The sequence below is a fragment of the Leptosomus discolor genome, chromosome 1 (genome assembly GCF_034619465.1).
Source record: "Leptosomus discolor isolate bLepDis1 chromosome 1, bLepDis1.hap2, whole genome shotgun sequence".
In the NCBI taxonomy this organism is placed as follows: Eukaryota; Metazoa; Chordata; class Aves; order Leptosomiformes; family Leptosomidae; genus Leptosomus; species Leptosomus discolor.
In genome coordinates, this window is record NC_141391.1 from 63,165,258 (window position 1) to 63,185,219 (window position 19,962).

A 19,962-nucleotide genomic window follows, 5' to 3' on the forward strand; every position below is an offset into this window, starting at 1 on the left:
CATTTCTGAAGCCTAATTCATTGTGTTCTAATTCCCTACAAAATAGTGGAAAAGAATCTTCAAAAAGTGTCTCAGAATAAATCCATTTTCATGAAAAATATGACTTAAATGAGAAAAATTGTTCAAAATTAAACTATTCTCAAGGCAATCTTTGTACTTTAATGAAAATTTAAAATGGTATACAATTTCTTCAGTCCTATGACAAAGATGACAATGAGGATAAAAAAAACGCACATGAAAATGACAAATTCTAAGACTTGAAGCGTCTGTTGGTAGGTTCTTAACTTACTTTTTATTTCAATAGGCTAATCTTGAGGGTAGACTGAAACTCTGGTTTTGTAGGCATTTGTTGGCTTTTGGTGTGGGGTTTGGTTTTGGTGTTTGTTTTTTTTTTTGTGGAGGGTATTAGTGGCAGTAGTGGTATTTTTTAGGAAGACATTCTACTTTCAAATTATAGTTTATCTGCTACAAAAGTTTTAAGTATTTTATCAACATTGTATTAATAAATGACTGACTTGGAAGGAATCTAATGCATTCAGGTATCTTTCTATAAACATAATACTTCATATGGACAGTCACATTGGGAGACATACAGCTTTAAAATCAAACAGTTTGGCAACATTTGAGCAGTTAAAAGTCAATAGAAAGCATCATAAATCTGAAGAAACATGACAATACTTTAGCAAACACGGAAAATAAAGCTCAGGTTTTATGTTTGATGAGTCAAAGGCCAGCTTTCTGAATCATCCAAAAAGTAGTACAGATTTATACAGCATTTGTAAGCCTCAAACACAACGCTGACCATATCAAGCTGACGATGCTTCAGGGTTTTGATAAACATCATTAGTTTTCAAGCACATCGAAAGTGGGATGTTTGAACCAGGATTCAAAGAACTTTCTTATACACAACATAGGAAAATTAGATGTTAGAGGTTAGCTCTACAGTCAAAAATCAAAAACCAAAACAAATGGGCAAGAAGGTTTAGATTAGACCAAAAAACAAATACTGATGCTACAAGTAGCTACACAATCCCTCTGTGACTTTACATGCTGTTACAATCCGGAAGAGGTGAACTCTTACTGAGGCTGCTGATTCGAATACCTGTTGAGACATTAAGTCACAAATGAGGCCATATATTGTCAATACCACTACAAACTTTTATTTATTTAGAGAGAGGGAAAGAGTGAGAGAGAGAAAAGAGAAAGAGAAAGAGAAAGAGAAAGAGAAAGAGAAAGAGAAAGAGAAAGAGAAAGAGAAAGAGAAAGAGAAAGAGAAAGAGAAAGAGAAAGAGAAAGAGAAAGAGAGGAAGAAGACGAGCACGCCTCAATAGTCGCCACCAAGGCCAGTTGTTCTGATCTGGGGCTTTTTCCAATGGTAGTCCAGTCCAGGCAGGCAGGCAGGTTCTCGGCTCTGCTCTGCTCCCTTTTGGTCCTTCTTCTTGCTCCCCTCTCTTGAGAGGCTGCCAAGGGTCCTTTTTGTACCATAGTCCCAGGCCAATCCGATGGTGATGTGTTGTGATCAAGCGGCGGGATCCAATCCAGCAGCAGCTCATAAGCCGAACAATTTCATGCCTTTAGCTCTTACCGCGAAGCGACAAGCAAATATTTCCAAGAAGCCATGTCGTCTGGTCCAAAGTCCTAACCACATCCGTACAAACAGGTGTTCTTCTAAGAAGTTGCTTCAGGCCTTCTGACAGTGCGCTGTCATTCTACTGAGTCTCTACTTCCTCTCAAAACCCACAAGGTACAAAGTTTGAGACAAACATGTCCTAATTCTTACAATTTCAGTGGTTCTAATTCTTACACATGTAGGCAGAGCTCGATATAACACACAACTTGGGCCTGACTTATGGTGAGGGGGCTTTGTACCTTCTACTGCTGAGGGAATGGGAAAGATAAATAAAACAATGTCTGTAGGAAGACATATCTCAGAAGGAGTAGTGATTGTAAGGCTGCTTTTTCAGGCTTCTGCCATAGCAAATGTAAGCCACAAGGATATTAGGGTTGAAGACAAATGACTAGGCTGTTGTCACCTCTGGCCTTAGATTACGCTGTGGAGCAGGGTGTGAGGAACTACTGAACACGGCTTGGTGGACATGTCACATGGTTTATTGGGATTTGGCAGTGTTAAGTTTATGGTTGAACTCTATAGTCTTAAAGTTTTTTTCCAACCTAAATAATTCTATGATTTTAAAAATCTGCCAGAGGTAATTGATAGCACCATGAGGAAAATCTGGATATCATGAGTGGGTAAGGCAGAGCTACTTGAGAAATGGCTCAGCTTAGTACGTAGTTGATGGGGAAGCACTGGGAAACTTTTTGCAGAGGAGAATTTTTTAAGGCCAGCATTAACCTAGGCAACTATATCGGTAATAACATACAAGGCCAAGATTGCCAAACCAGGATCAACACAGAATCACAGAATTATCATAGAACAGTTTGGTTTGGGAGGGATCTTCAAAGATCAGCTTGTTCTACCCCCTCTGACATGAGCAGGAACATCTTCCACTTGTTCAGATTGCTCAGAGCTCCATCCGAGTGACCTTGAACACTTCCTGTGATGGTGCATCCACAGCTTCTCTGGGCAATGTGTTCCAATGCCTCACCACTCTCATCGTAAAAAATTTCTTCCTTACGTCTAATCTAAACCTACCCTCTTTCAGTTTAAAACTGTTGCTCCTTGTCCTATCACTACAGGTCCTGGAAAAATGTCTCTCTTCCTCTTTCTTATAAGCCCCTTTTATATATTAAAAGACTGCAATAAGGTCTCCCAAGAGCTTTCTGTTCTCCAGGCTGAACAACCCCAGCTTACTCAGCCTTTCTTCATAGGAGAGATCTTCCAGGCCTCTGACCATTTTCATGGCCCTCCTTGAGACTCACTCTAACAGGTCCATGTCTTTCTTGCACTGGAGGTCTCCAGTCTGTATGTAGTACTCCAGGTGGAGACTCACCAGAGCAGACTAGAGGGGTAGAATTACTCCCCCGATCTGCTAGCTGCACTTCTTTTTATAAAGCCCAGAATACGTTTTGCTTTCTGGCTGTAAGTGCACATTCCTGGCTCATATCTAATTTTCTCCCCCGGTGTTTCCAAGTCCTTCTCTGCAGGCCTGTTCTCAATCCATTCACCCCTCAATCTATAGATACTGAGGATTGCTCCGACCCAGGTGCAGGACCTTGTGCTTGGCCTTATTGAATTTCATGAGGTTAAAAAAAAGGAAAGTTATTAGGGGCAGGATTGGGGCAGAGAAAGGGAGATACAAAGGCAATGAAAGGAGGGTCAGTAAACAAGAAGAAGTAAAACAATGTAAGCAGATAATGTGATCAAAGTCATCTGGAGGTAAATACCTATAGGGTAGCTCTGTGCAGGATTGCAGTAGCTGAAGCAGAACAATAAATCAAACCTGTTTCTTTCAGGATAATATATGGGCCAGACTTCTACAGTCAGGAGGATGGGTGAAGGTGTGGACAAAGATATTGCGAAATGGATGAGTTAAGCATCCCAATATCACTTCGTCAGGCCTGATGGCTTTGTCACCTCTAACATCTTCCTAAGAGAGGATATGAACAATTTCTACTATTGGCAGTGTCCTGTACAGTAATCAGTTGCCTCCTCTTCTCCAGGCTTAACAACCCCAATTCCCCCAGCCACTCCTCATAAGACCTGTTCTCCAGACCCTTCATCAGTTTCTTTGCCCTTCTCTGGACACGCTCCAGCACCTCAATGTCTTTCTTGCAGTGAGGGGCCCAGAACTGCACACAGTATTCGACATGTAGCCTCACCAGTGCTGAGTACAGGGGCACCATCACTTCCCTACTCCTGCTGGCCACACTATTCCTGACACAGGCCAGGATGCTGTTGGCCTTCTTGGCCACCTGGGCACACTGTCAGCTCACGTTCAGCTGGCTGTCGACCAACACCCCCAGATTGTTTTCCTCCAGGCACCTTTCCAGCCGCTCATCCCCAAGCCTGTAGTGCTGCATGGGGTTATTGTGACTGAAGCATAGGACCTGGCACTTGGTCTTGTTAAACCTCATAGCACTGTCCTCAGCCCATCGATCCAGCCTGGCCAGATCCCTCTGCAGAGACTTCCTACCCTTGAGCAGATCAACCCTCCCACCCAATTTGGTGTCTTCTGCAAACTTACTGAGGGAGCACTCAATCCTCTCATCCAGTTGTCAAACAAGACTGGCCCCAAAATTGAGCCCTGGGGAACATGCTTGCGACCAGCCGCCAGCTGGATTTAACTCCGTTCACCACAACTCTCTGCTCAGCTGTCCAGCCAGATTTTTACCCAGCAAAGCTTACACCTGTCTAAGCCATGAGCCACCAGCTTTCTTAGGAGAATGCTGTGGGAGATGGTGTCAAAGGCTTTACTGAAGTCCAGGTAGATGACATCCACAGCCTTCCTCTCATCAACTAGGTGGGTCACCTGGTCATAGAAGGAGATCAGGTTGGTTAAGCAGGACCTGCCTTTCATGAACCCATGCTGGCTGGGCCTGAGTCTCTGGTTGTCCTGCCCATGCCATTTGAGCACCCTCAAGGTGAACCGCTCCATGATCTTCCCTGGTATCGAGGTCAGGCTGATAGGCCTGTAGTTCCCCGGATCCTCCTTCTGGCCTTTCTTTTAGATGGGCATCACATTGGCAAGCCTTCAGTTGTCCGGGACCTTCCCTGTTAAATAGGACTTCTGATAAATGATGGAGGGTGGTTTGGCCTCTGGTCAAAAGGTCCTCTGCCATCTCCCTCAGTGCTCTTGATTGGATCCAATCCAGCCCCATAGACTTGTGAGTGTCCAGTTGTCATAGCAGGTCCTTAACTGCTTCCTCCTGGATTATGGAGGGTTTATTCTGCTCTCCGCCCTTGTCTGCCAGGTCAGGGGGCTGATTACCTTGAGGATAACTGGTCTGACTATTAAAGACTGAGACAAAGAATGTATTAAGTACTTCAGCCTTTTCCTCATCCTTGGTGACAATGTTCCCCTCCACATCCAATAAAGGACAGAGATTCTCCTTGGCTCTCTTTTTGTTGTTAATGTATTTGTAGAAACACTTTTTGTTACCTCTTATGACACTGGCCAGTCTAAGTTCTAGTTGGGCTTTTGCCTTTTTAATTTTCCCTCTGAATGACCTAATGAGATCCCTGTACTCTTCTTGAGTTGCCTGCCTCTTCTTCCAAAAGTGATAAACTCTCCCTTTTTCCCTGAGTTCCAGCAAAATCTCCCTCAGTAGTCATCTGACACCAGTCATCTTCCCTGACGGTTCATTTTCCAGCACACAGGGACAGCCTGCTCCTGTGCCCTTAAGACTTCCATTGTGAAGAATGTCCAGCCTTCCTGGAGCCCTTTGCCCTTCAGGACTGTCTCCCAAGAGACTCTCTCAACCAGTGTCCTAAACACCCCAAAGTCAGCCCCCCAGTAGTGCATGGTAGCGGTTTTGCTGACCCCCATCTTTATTTCACCAAGAACTGAGAACTCTTTCATTTCATGCTTGCTAAGCTCAAGACAGCCTCTGACCACCACACCTCCCACCAGTCCTTCTCTGCAAACAGCAGGTCAAGCGATGCACCTTCCCTGGCAGGCTCACTTGCCAGTTGTGTCAGGAAGTTCTCTTCCACACACTCCAGCAACCTCCTGGACTGTTTCCTCTCTACTGTGTCATATTTCCAGCAGATGTCCAACAAGTTGAAGTCCCCCATGAGAACAAGGGCTAGCGATTGTGAGACTTCTTCCAGCCATTTGCAGAATGTTTCATTTGCCTCTTCCTCCTGGTTGGGTGGTCTATAACAGACTCCCAGTAGGATATCTGCCTCATTGGCCTTCCTCCTCATCCTTACCCATAAGCACTTGGCCTTGTCCTCAAAACTGTTAAACTCTACACAATCTAAACTCTCCCTAATGTACAAAGCCACCCCACCGCCTCTCCTTCCTTGTCTAGCCCTTTTGAAGAGCTTATACGCATCCATTGGAGCATTCCAGTCATGATGGTCGTCCCGCCATGTTTCTGTGGTGGCAACTAAGTCATAGCTATCCTGCTGCACAATGGCTACAGGTCCTCCTGTTTGTTGTCCATGCAGCATGCATTGGTGCATGCATTGTGTCATTCCTCTTTCAGCTCTGCCACTAAGGATTAAAAATCTGAAACTAAAACCAAACACATATTAGTCATGAAGGCTGATGAAAGAAATTGTAACTAAACATGTGAGGAAATTATATACTTAACTTACTGATATGTCAATTGCAACACGAATAAACAGCCAGAGAATAGGTAGACTAGTTCCTACATTCAAGAAATTGTCTAGAGCAGGTTAAATTGTACTACTACTGTCCACATGGACTCTAAAGACACTAAAAAAGTAATGTTCAAAGAAATGTGGAAAATTGAGAGAGTTTGAGACACAAAAGCCCATAAAAGAAAAGTAGACAAACTTTTGCCAGTGTGTTGCCCATAATGTGGAACATATGTGAAAGAGTCAGTTAAGACACAGCATTTAGAGTGATTGCAAATTTTTATAAAAGGAGAACCTGAATCAAATAAGCTTTAGGAAAATGCTAGGAAGTAGTCCAACCCAAAGGACAGCAAAGGAGTCCAAATGTTACTCTGGACCTGTACAGGTCTAGATCATTTAATTCTGTGTTAAGGCACAAACCCAGACAGCAAACAAGGAGTCTAGAAACTAAGATTGCTCCCTAAAAGCTTGATTATAAATAAATAAATAAATCAACAATAAAAGCAAATTAATGAGACGTAACAGATAGAGGAAAGTAATAAACTTAATGCCTTAAAGACTATTTCACAGTTCCTTGTCACTGCATAAATTTCTAAAATGGTTTTTAAGAAGTGGGAGAAGAAAGCAACATTTAATCTTTTTACCTGGTTTCCTAAGGAAAAGAGAACTAAGTGGTCAAGCTATCTATACACTCTCTTCAGCAACTTTTTGGTTCACTTACCCATTTTGAACACACTTGATGAGGCCTCAGAACTGATTTGATTTTTACACATTTTTTCATTATAGAACGAAAAAATCTAAATGATAGCTCACCGAAAGCAAGTCAAGCAGAACCCAGTCCTTATAACCTTCTGTTTAGTACAGCTGGTCACTCAGCATATTTGCAAATTTGAACTCTCCAGTAGGCTTTGGTATGCTGCCTTTCCTCGGAGGTTGGTGAGGAAGAATAAGATACTTTGAGATGGTACAGAGTACTGAGAAATAGTCACAAGGCCATAGGAAACAGACTTCAAGGGATAGCCAGTTGTAACATTTTTGTTGTTGTTTTTGCTTGTCTGGGGTTTTTTTTGGTTTTGTTTTGGTTTTTTTAAATGACTGGGAAAATAATAACTTTATACAGAGATTTTTCCCCAAGAGACCATATTACAATTTTTGGGGTTATGATTAATGCAGGCTCAATAAGCTTCTAATTTTTTTTCTTATTTTTTCAAATGTACCATCATAAAAAAGGCATGGTGAGAAATAATGATGCTTAGTAGTATAAGAAAATAATGATAAATATGCTGCTAAATGTATGCATTGCTTAATTTCTTTGAACATTTGGAAGCCGGACATACTATTTCAAAGATTTTCTAGAACTCCTTATAACCTATAGACACATTATAGATCAATTATATGTGATACAGAGTGAACTACAAAACTACTTTCATTTATAACATTCTGACACTATCTTTTGTTGCTCTGTTTTATCCAGGGTATTTTCCCTTTGGAGTCTGAAAGAATTCTCACTGAAACAGAAAAAAGTTATTTATTTTTCTTTTTTATTATTGTTGGGTTTGGTTTGTTTTGAACAGACTCAAAGATTAGGCCAACAAGGATCTCTTTTCCCACAGCAATGTTGCCATGTATGGCCAATCAATATTATGGTAGATCATCGCTCCTAAAGTTAGTCCACTTGGACAAGGTATATGTAGAGGAGAAACACCCTGAGTGGCCAGAAGGCATATGAACTATACCATCTATAAAAAAAACCCTCAATTTTGGTTTGTAATCACCCTTCTGTCTTGAGTCTGAATATGAGTTTTACAAAGACAAGATGATTTTCAGATCAAGGCTTGGGTAATGCGTGTTTATGCTTAGAGAGTATGGGACGAAATGGAAAAGAGGGGGAGCAGTGCCTGGGAACCTGTCACTCATGCTGAAGAGTAGATAACTTTATGAATGAAAAGTATGACTTGAAGAGTATTCAATACTCAGTCCTAAAGAGAATTAATCTGAATCAGCCAAAAGCTAGTGAACGTAGTCATACATTTTATTTTAAAGTGAGGTGAGTGAAAACATGAGTACATTAACTATAAGCTCATAAAACTCATGTCTGAGATACTTATCTAAGACTCACAGATACACTCAGAAAGTCTATTAAGTGTCACTTACAAAGAACTGAACTATACAGTAGATTCTGCTTCGTCTTGCACCTCATGAATTTGCAGTAATAACATGGTTTGATAGATTTGTCCAATTTTAAATTTCAGTTGAAAATTCCCATTCAAATAAATGCATTCATCAGGATGTCTCTTCATATTCACAGAATGATCAATGATTCAGATGAGTGAAAACCAGAAGAAAAGGCTGTCACATTAAGTCTGGAGCTAAAATCTTAATTCACAAACAATTTTCTTTTCCTGACATTAAAATACATTGACGGGATAAATAAGAGGATTGCAATAAAAATATAGTACAATATTTTCAGAAAGAACAAAAAGAGGTAACAGGAGAAGATCCATGAAAGGTACAATATGCTTCTGCATAGCTGTTCTGAATACAGAGGAAGACAGGCCTTGGAGGTTCACAGATAAAGATAGGATATAGGCATCCTCACCATATGAGCAGTTACTATCATTGTGAATAACTGACAAAACCATCAAAAGCATAAAACTTGCAAGGGGTTGTATCTACTCATTCTCGAGGGATCTCTGAATGTAGCAGATGCAGACAACTCCTGACCAAGCAAATTATTTGAATGACTGACAGTGATAAGATATGTTTCTGTTTTTTTTGTTTACAGAACATTAAAAGCAATTGGAAAGGAGAAACTCTCTATTGGTAAATACCTAAATGAGCATAAGAAAGAGAATCAACAAGAAATAAGAATACATTATATGATCCTCAAAAAATTAAGAAATGTGAATATCAGAATTAAAAAAAAAAAAATCTGAGAAGATAGTTTTACAGAACACCAGAGAATTGCAGGAAAACAGACATTAAGAGACCTAAAAAATACATTACTAGAAGCAAAAGCGCATATATTCCCCTAAAAGAAATAATATTCTGTTGATTAAATAATGAACTCATTGATCTGAAAAAGAACAAGGAGGTATACATAGGGCAGACACAAATCCAGATTACTAAAGGGTCTAAAGGAACAGTACAGATATGTAGGGGGAAAAAAAACACAACAGAAAATTCAAGATGTGAAACAAAGTGCAACTAACATTTAAGAGATAAAAAGTAGCTGTTTGTAAATATATCACTATTAATTAAAAGATGAATTGTTGGTATATTTTATTTCTGACAAAGACAGTGTTTAATTTCCATTTTCCATCAGTCTTCATTAGAAGAGCTTAACGTGTTGCAGATGGTTAACACAATTCATATCACTATGAGGTTATGCTCTTACAAGCTAGAGTTTGCTGAAATGAAATGGAAGTTTTACGGCTGGCTAGTACTCCTGAATTTGATTGTTGACACTCTTAAAAATGTTTGAAAATTTCTTTTCTTTGTGAAAAATGGTCAAGACATCTTGGAAAAGGGCAAACCCAATTACTATCTTCACAATGAAAGACCTAAAGGCAAAAAATTATAAATCACTCATCTTAAATTCAATATTACCAGTAACTGATAACCCAACTTTTTGTGAATCTATAGAAAATGGGCAGCGTAACAAACACAATCATGTTAAACCAGAATATTTTTATTCTATAACAGATAGCAGGCCTTTTCGATAAAGAAAAAATAGTAAGTGCATTGTATCTTTGTTGGATGACATCTTACACAATATTTTCACAGCAAGTCTGGGAGGTAATAGTAACACAGTATGGATAGAACTCTTCAGATATGGATAAAAACCTGTATGGTGATTCTTTCTAACTACTGTCTTAGAATAATTTCATAGAATTATTTACGTTGGAAAAAAAACTTAAGATCATCAAGTTCAACCATAACTGTCTCAACAGTTTGCTACCAAATGGAAGAATGGCACAAAGAGGGGATCTACAAGTAGTTTCTCCGAAGTGATGGATCAATTAATAGCTTTATTAAACTTGCAGATGGTATAGAGCTAAGACGAACTGCAAATGTATTCAAGGGCTGGATTTGAGCTCAGAATGGTCTTGAGGATCTGAAGGAATGACTTAGACTAAAAAAGAAACAAAAGAAAGATGAAGCTCAATATAGACAAGAACACTTTATGGGAAAACTACAATTTTCAATGCACTAGGGGGAACAGCTCATTTGGAAGTGGTTTGGTAGAAAAGAAGCAAATGGCCAACAATACAGGCCAGGAACAAGTGAATAATATTGTTGTTACAAGACTAAATTATGTGGGAGGAACATATGGGAAGCCATCGACTAAGAATAAGTAAATTTACTCTAACATTTTATATTTATATCTCAAGAGAGATTAATTTTGGACAGACTAGAGGACAATGATCAGTGGTTTAGAAAATATGATCTATCAGAAGATTGAAGTAAATGTATGATTAAACATAAAAAAGGAAAACTATAGAAGGGTAGGAAGTACAGTTCAGGCATGTAAAACACTGTTGAAAGAAGAAAGGAAATAACGAGTTGTCTATTTCATACTGGACAGGGCAAGTAGTAATTAAATTAATTAACAGACTGGGTCTGACTCCAGAGAAAAACTAACTTTAGGGACAGTGAAGCACTAAGCTAAATTGCAAGCACTAAGGTAAATCAAGGTTAAATAAATAACGTTATGATACCTCCATAATAGGAACTCTTTAAATGTGACTTGGGAAAATCTGTCTTGGATGACACGGTATAGTTGATCCTACCTTAGGTCAAGAAATGGACCAGACAATATATCAAGCCCTTCCAACCCTATATTCCTATGAGTCTGAAACACCTGCTTGTTCTTTATAAGGCAATTTTAGTTACATGCTCCTGCTCTACATCACAGAACCAATGGATAGCTTAACACATCAGTCTGACATCATTTGACAGTGAAGTATACACTTGCAAAATTAGAAACATTTGTATGTTAATATAATAAACTTCTTCACAAATAGGATAAGATATTGATTATTTGTGTACTGTATGTCGCCTCTCTAAAATCTATTAAACCTCCTTGTTCAAAGCTCCTCTAAAAAACTTGTTTTGGGTGAGTTTTATCTAATTATCTAATAAATTAATACAAGGGAGCTCATTAAATTCAGAGCAAGGAAGACAGAAAAGGTGTTGCTCAAACTTAATTAGCATGATACAAAAATACCAATTAACACCTATAGCTCAAGAAAAGGAAAACTTTTTCATATACCACACTAAAAAAATACATTCACAGCTGGTTACACATATTTAAGTGGCACGAAACTAAATTTGGTGCTAGTGTTGATATTAAGTAAAAAGGGTCATGCAAAGTAAAAAACAACTTCCCCAGGGTAGCAACCAAGATTCCTTTTTATTGGTATGAACACCATCTCTTTAGCTATTCAGATTAATAACAGAGTAATTAGGAAAAATTGTGCTACAGAAACGGCTAAGAATGATATCATCTTTTTCTACCAGATGTACAACGCTAATGTGTGCCAATAAGAATTTAAATATACAATTTGTAATTAACACCTCTGACAAGCTAGAAAACAATTATTTTCTTTTTAAGATAATAAACTGACTGCTAAGAATAAGGTCGTTCTTAAATATAGATCCTCCTTTTAACTCTTGTTTTGAATGATGTTATCATGAGATCTAAAGGTCACTGAATTTTAAGTAACACAGGGAACCATCTAGCTCTATAGATTCAAAGTAAGCATGAGGAAATGGTGCTTATTTTTCACATGCTTTCCAATCTGTTTAGAATTACTCTTTCCAAAATGAATAGAGACTTAAGTGTCTCCAAATTACAGTGCAATTTAATTGCTTCTAAACCAAGAAAACTTTAGGATGGACAAGAAACTGCCAATGGGTAGCCAGCAAGAAATACTGTCTTCAGGGTGCATATGAAATGCAGTATTTGTACACAGCTGAGACAGGGAAGCCTATAGAGCATTTTAGTATATCCATAAAGGATTTAGAACAAACCCACCCCTGACGGAATATCTTTTTTTTTTTTTGACAACTGCAAAAAGCTTGCTTTTTCCTTTCAGGAGTGGCAGCATGTGTATATTTCAACAATAGATAATACTTGTCTCTGGTAGGAGGAAGGCAATCTCTATTTCTTCTGTTGAAATAGAATCCAAAAATCCATAAACTATAAGAAAGAGAACACAAGAAGAATCAAGATTACCTGAACTAATAACTGTTTCACTCATTTATGAACCAAAAGTTTAGTATGCTTCAGTATTCAAGAGCTGTCTGAATAAAGAACAAGTACAGAGACCATGTTCCAGAGTGTCTGAGCACTGGGGTATACAAAGTACAGAGGCTAAGAGAGCACATTTGCTTGCTCATTTGTGGACTCACACAGAGGACACATTAGTTTCTTAGAATTCTGCAGGGTTTCTTTGAAGTGCAAATTTAGTTTGCACTTGAAATCTTACAATACACACTTGAGCATGCTGCTGGTTTTCTCAAAGCATTTTCTCCTGGTGGAACAAAATTTGAAGATGTCTGACAGGGAGCCATCTGTAGAACTCTCCTTGAAAACTGAATATGAGGTCCTCCAGTAGTTACCACTCTATACATGTGCAATTCATGCCTAGAACTTACAGCTGTCATTAACGTTGTTGCCTGTGAAAACACAATGTGGGTATGCAGTCCTAGAACCACAAAGAACCATGCAAAATTAAGTTGTGATCTTCCTTCTTTGTGCAGCATTAGTCCATGATGTAGATGCACCTGACACTGAATTGGCTCTGATATATTCAGAAACAGGCAGCTTTGGATATGTGCTACCAAGCAGACTTTCATGACTATGGCTCCAAAAATTAGTTTTTAACTACTAATTAAGTGTATTGCATCTTTCTACTTATCCAAGTCAAAACACTACCTCAACAAATGTTCCTAATTATGGAGTCTTAAACTTGGCTAAGCATACTTCTCCAGTCTATTACACCCGGTTGAGCCCACATGTAGGATTCATATACCTGGCTGTAGGCATCTGACGATATTTCTGACATGGTGCAGTATCCTGCTGGTGCTCTAATTGTTGCTCCAAAAGAGCATGTGCTTTGTGTCACATTGGCCAGCCCTGCCAGCCCAGGCCACCTAAGCTGACATCAAGTGTGAGAGTTCAAACATTTTAATCTGTTTGTAAGTGTTCTTCCTGACTTTCTTAAAGAGGAATGAGAAGGGATGTTTGACACAATGAAAAATTTTATTCACAAGGACTAGACTGGGATTCTCAGATACTACATAACTTAAGGACTTTCCTTTAAAATGTAAGAAAAGAAGGATTTTATTTTAAGAAAGCAATCTGGTGTTTAAAATCCTATAAAGCCCAGAGAATTCAAAATTCACATTTGTCACCTCTAAGGAGACTGTTCTTTGCATGAAGCATTTAAGCCATGCTTTTTGCTGCTTTTACTGGTTCTCCCCTTCCCTTTTCCTGAGTAGTTTTATACTCATTACAAAGTTGCGAAGCAGAGAGGGGTGAAAGCATCTTTCTCCTTCTGTAGCTGAGCAATTCAAGGAAAAGGACAGCTAAACCTTCACAAAGTAGTATATTTTACACTATCGTGAAATGTTATAATAAATTTAGTAGTATTTTGATGAATAATTTTCGGAGTAACTTAGCACAGAGCAAATGATAAATCTGACAATAAAAATAAAAACTGGATTTCCTTTTCTGCTTAAAGTGTGACTATTTATTTGAATTTCTCTGAAATTTAGTGTCTCAGAGAAGTATCCAGGAAGGAGAGTATTCGAAATGTATATGACTTTGGAATCAATTAAGCAATTCCAACTGTTCTGGATAGTCAGCCTATGTAATTCTCTCACAGTGGGTAATCTTTCAGCCTTAGGTCATGGTAGAAAGTTTCATCATTGAATGACTCTTGATTTTTCGAAATCAGCTAAGTTAATTGCAGATCAGATGCTCATCCAAAATTACAAAAGACAGGATATGTCTTTGTTGAGAGGGTGGTGATGTCAACTTTCCAGCTGAGATAATAGCTGAAAGACCAACAATTGGCAAATATCTTTTACAAACATATCTAATGACCCAACCAACACCTTCTCTCCATGCATGCATTTTTAACGGTAATTACTTCAGAGGCCTCAGCAGTTCTCAAGATATTTCAATAAAAAGTCTGAAAAGAATAGAAGAACTAATATAAATTCCTAACTTGACCTAATGGCTTTGAATGTTATTCAAAGTCTTCATTCTGAATAACAAAGGCAGATTTATCAGAACTAATTCTATTTATAAGCAAAGAAATAAATCTTTGAAAGACCTAAAGCAAATTTAGGATATTTTCATCACAACAGGATTCTCTACCCGTTATCATCCCTTCTTTTTACTGTTCATTATAAGAAAACAAAGTCCCCTACAATCTACCTTCCTAGTCAGAATGTAGCACAGTGATTTCTTTAAGATATTTCTCTGTCTTCTACCAACTTTTCCAAGCTTTTTTTTTTTAATATACAGTTAACTTCAAATTGATCTCAGCAATGTCAATTTTAACGGCTCCTGTATACTTTCTTGCATAAAACAGGAAAGTTAGCAAACTGCAGACATTTTGACCACTCCTTCTGCAACATAACAATTCATGAAGTGAGTATCGCATTCATGTTTATCCTCAGAGCCAAGTTTTGCTTTGTTTGTTAAATAGCAGTTTTAAGTTTTCTTCTCCCAAGGGATCAAGGTGCTTTACCCACTAGCTAAGAAAATATAGATCAACTTATACCTTACTAAAAATCACTGTCTTTTTGTATGATTTTTCTGGCAGCTGTGTTTAGAGATTCGTAAGTACAAATATAAATAATGTAAAAGGTTTTAGAAGGTTTATGCTGTAGGCATGAATTTCATCTTTTTATGTCAATTAAGAAATCTGTATAGTTTTCCAAAGAGTGTAAAAAGAATGAAGAGACATTTGTTCACCTTTACAAAAATACCAACTCTATGTGAGTTTTCACAATATGTATTCCTTATATCCCTCCAATTGCTGTATTTCGTGTAGCATTAATTTAAAAAAACCTTCAGATATAAAATGTTTGTAGATCACATTAATTATTAAGGGCAGACAAGAATTTCAGTACTCCATATCTGTCTTTAATTTTACCGTACAGTTATAAGTTTTTAAATGAAATATATGTACTTTTTTTCCTTGAATCATATCCTTAAATATGAAGAAAACTTAAAAAATATCTTTTAAAGAAACACTACAGCTAAAGATTATTCTGTCTTAGGAGCTGAAACTGTGGAACTCTTAACAAAGAAAACAATTAAATACACTGACATATGTCTTCAGGCAGGGATTTCTGATGTCTTGCTTGTCTTAGTCTTATATAAAAACATCCCTTCTCTGAATTTCTGTGAACCTTGGCACCATTTTGTCCAGTTGATTGATTTTTTTCTGGTTTCTCTTCTTGGGTCTACATATTCCTTTCTCTGGTTTTGGAGTGGCAGGTTTTTTTGTGTGCATAAAGCTATTTTCAACCCTGAAACAACAGGCTTTACAATATACTGTTAGCTTATTCCTCAGTCATTATATGAGACATAGGGAAACAGGGAAGGTCTGTACCCCAAAAGAATATTTGTATTAAATAAATTATTGGCAAACTTTATTCCACTAAGAGACATGGAAGACTTTAATAAAATATAAATTACTTTGGGTACCAGTGCCAGGTACCCTAAATAATTGTCAGAGATTACTTCTTCCAGACACGGTTAACTGGAAAACTGAAGAATTTTCCACCATTCATAGTCTAGACAATATTTTCATTTACAAAGATGCGGCCCTGACTAGAGAACAGACCCCAGACTCAGGAGACCCAAGGTCAAGTCCTGACATTAGTCAAAATTCCAAGTCTAATATTGGAACAAGTTTTATTGTGAATGTATTTTTATGACAATATGCAGATTTTTTTTTCTTTGAATAACCTCATGGGTTTTCTGCTAACCACAGGATGATGAAATTATTCTACATTTTATAGTCATTTAAAGCCAGTTAAAAAAAGGAACAAAAGTCTACTCTCAAAGGACTCTTTAAGAAATGGTTGTTACAGGCTTCAAAATATATCACCAAAACAAGAGTCTTAGTAATTCTTTCTGACCAGCATTATATAAGAAGCACACAGATGTTTACTAAAACCAAATAATAATAATAACAACAATAACAATTATGATGCAGTGTACTTCTCTTTTTTGAAATAACCTAAAACAAATGCTAAAGTTAATTAATATTTTTTAAAAAATTATTCTTTTTAATTATATTTTCTTCTTTTTTCCTCTTTTTCTTTTCCTAACCAGAAATTCAGGAATGCAGTATTATTACCATCTAACTTTGTGAAGTTAAACTTTGGACAATAATTTAGGCTTTGTAATAATTCAGTGCACATATCTAAGACCACACTTTCTCTTTTGATCTTTCAGAACTTACTTAACTGGTTATATGGCCTATAATATTTCACATCTCTCCTGAACTTCTTTAAAGCATGCAAAGAAAAATGCATATTTTATTAGTAAAAAATCCAAATGCTTGTCTCTTATCAGCAAACAGAAATCCAGTGGCCTCTTCTCTCTATCTGCATTCACTCTTTCAGTTTCCAGATGTCTTGTTTCCATAACATATGCTCAGATAAGAAACTGGAGCAAGAACCCACACTGTGTTATAGATTCTCAAAATTTCCTATCCTTATCATAATCAGCTGCTTCCATACAGTCAACAATAATTCCAGCATGTATTTATAATACTATCTGCCCTCGAGTTTCAGTTGGCTCAATTCACAGTCTTCAAGTATACAGATGTGCATCCCTGCTGGACCACAGCGATGCCTCTTAGCTTCAAGGGAACCGCTGAACAAACTGTCAGGACATGGTTGTCTTCTGAGTAACTTTCGGCTCTCTTTCTAATTCTCTCAGTCTTACTGTGTGCAAGGCACGGATGGTTCAAATAAATCACTTTTCCTTCCTACTGCATCCTCTTTTTGGAAAGGGGTTATAGTCAGTGTATCTGCTATTAAACAGACAAAGTAAAACGTACTACAAGAATGCACCTTTTCTTCTCTCCAGCTTTCTTCTTCCTCAGGTGATGTGACAAAGGCTTGTTTTCCTTGAACCTTATAAGGCAGATAGATAGACACAAGAAAAATAAAACTTAAAAGATTGTAAGCCTTTCTTCTTTGAATCTTGATTTTTTTTAAATGATAGTTTGGGAAACTTGCAAAACTCTGGTCCTATACAACTAACTAGCCTGACTGATCTGTCGACAAAACACAGGTTTCAACTCTGTATTTATACATCATTGTCATTGAAATGAAGCCAAAAATGATAGTGGTTACTTAGCTGCTCAAAAGAAATTTCTTGAATTCTAGCCATAAATTTTCAACTGTATATATCTCATCTTAATGTGATGGGAAATACAGCAACTGGGATCCATCAATACCTAAATGACAAAGGGAAAATATGTTTTCTTAATGTTACAATGGTCTTAATTTTATAACATTGCCTGACATACTCTGCACTCTGACCAAGTACTGAAAACTGGGTTTTATCATATTGGACCATATCTGTAGGAGACATTATAGAAACTCTTGGGTGGTCTACTGCTATATAAACCTCAGTGGATATAATCTCTGTACTTAGAAGATTGTAATGAAGAACTTCAGTGCTACCAAATTAAAAAAAATAGTCTCCTGATTGATACTAATTTCCTGTGTGGATGAACGCATTCTCTATGATCTCATGTATGAATAATTTCTGTAACAATAGAATTCAAAAACATTTTAAAAAATCTGCCAAATTTACATACACAAATGTTGCCTTTAAAGGAACATCAATTGGAAAACTTCTTCTTGTATTCCTCTATGGCTGAAACCTTCATGGACATTTTGGAAGGGGCAAAAATACGAATTTTTGAGCTGCAAAACAAGGAGATGAGGAAGAAACCAGGACAAAATGACTGAGCTCTATTATGGTCCTGATACTTGGATTTAATAATTCAATACATTCATTAAGAACTTTAAATGGCAGGAAGGACATTGGATTTTATTATTTCTTCATGGCTTAGCATCAATGCTGGGGAAGGGGGGGAGAAGAAATTCTGAGTCTTCAGTATTGCTACCATAGTATTCCTAACATTGCATGATGTTTTCAAAATTGGTAAAAGGATGATTGATTGATTGATTCAAACTGCACCACCACCGTTGTATAGTGTCACTGCTAATTCTTACTCAAGGAAAATGCAAAGTCCACACCTGAGAAGTAACAACCTCTTGCAATATTACAGACTGGGATGGACAGACTGAGGAGCAGCTCCGGTGAAAGATGCTAGTGGTCTTGCTAGACTGCAAAGCCAGACATAAGCCAGTAGTGAGCACTGTCATGTAGTTTGAAGACAGTGATAGATCACACCTAGAGTACTGTGATCATCCACTTTTGGAAGCACAGGACAAGCTTCAGCTTTTGGGGATGAAGTGAGTGGTAGCCCCATGAGGGGAGGCTGGGGAGCAGGCCTTGTCCAGCCTGGGAGAGAGATGGCTTTGGGGGCATCTCACAGCCACTGTAGTGCCTATGGGGAGGTCGTTAAGAGATGGAGTCAGATTCTTCACAGAGATACATAGTGAAAGAAGAGAAAATGAGCATAAATTGAAAGAGAAGTTTCTATTGGATGTAAGGAGAAATGAGGATGATAAAGTGGTAACAGGTTGCTCAGAGAGGCCAGTCAGGCTCCATCCTGTTAGCCAGGTTTTCAAGATCCAACTGCAAAATTTCTTGTGGAAACGGTCTGCTCCCGTAGTTGACCATGTTTTGAGTAGGACGTTGGACTAGAGACCTTCTGAAGTCTCTTCCAACCTGAATCATTCAACCTGAATTATTCCATAATCATAGGGGCTACAGCACGCAGAATTTAATACTGTCAAATGAAGGCCTACATTTTGAGTTGTCAAATATTGATAAACTGGAATAGAGGACATACCAAAGAGCTGAAGGAGGAAAAAGGGAGAGAAAGTAGAATCTTTTTAGGGTGGAAGACACCATGGAACAGATCTCTCAAAAATATGTTTGTGAAAGGAAAGAAAAACAAATTCAAAGCTTCAAAATTCCTTGGTGCAATAAAGAGAATACCATAAGCAATTTACTAGTGAGAGACATCTTAAATCTACATTAACTTACAATAAGAAAAAACGTTTTTTAAAATATATTCAAGGTAATGTGTGGTGTAGACCACCTCCAGGTCACTAACTCAGCTTGCGCAGTTGTCACAGATTTCTTTTTAGAAGTGAAAGTACATAATTCTTGGGATACTTTCATAAAAGTCTGTCTTTACTCACTTTCTTTCTCATGAGAAATGCGAAGTCAGTCAAGACTTCTTTTAAAATTTTGAAATATATTAATCAGAATTTCCTAGTTCCAGGCAGTGCTAGATAAGCAGTTTTAAAGCAGTAAGAGAAAAAAAAAAAAAATCAGTGTTACTATATGGATTCATTAGTATTGCTTAACAGATATCATACCAGCAAAAGAAATGTTTATCATTTCACACATTTCACACATATCAAATAACTATTTTAAGGCTTGTGTTTATTCTTTGCAATATATTATTCGCTCTTTCTTTCCCCTCATCTAGATAATCCATGCTAGTCCTCCTTTTTTTTCGTTAGAGAAGGTCATTAATGGCTGC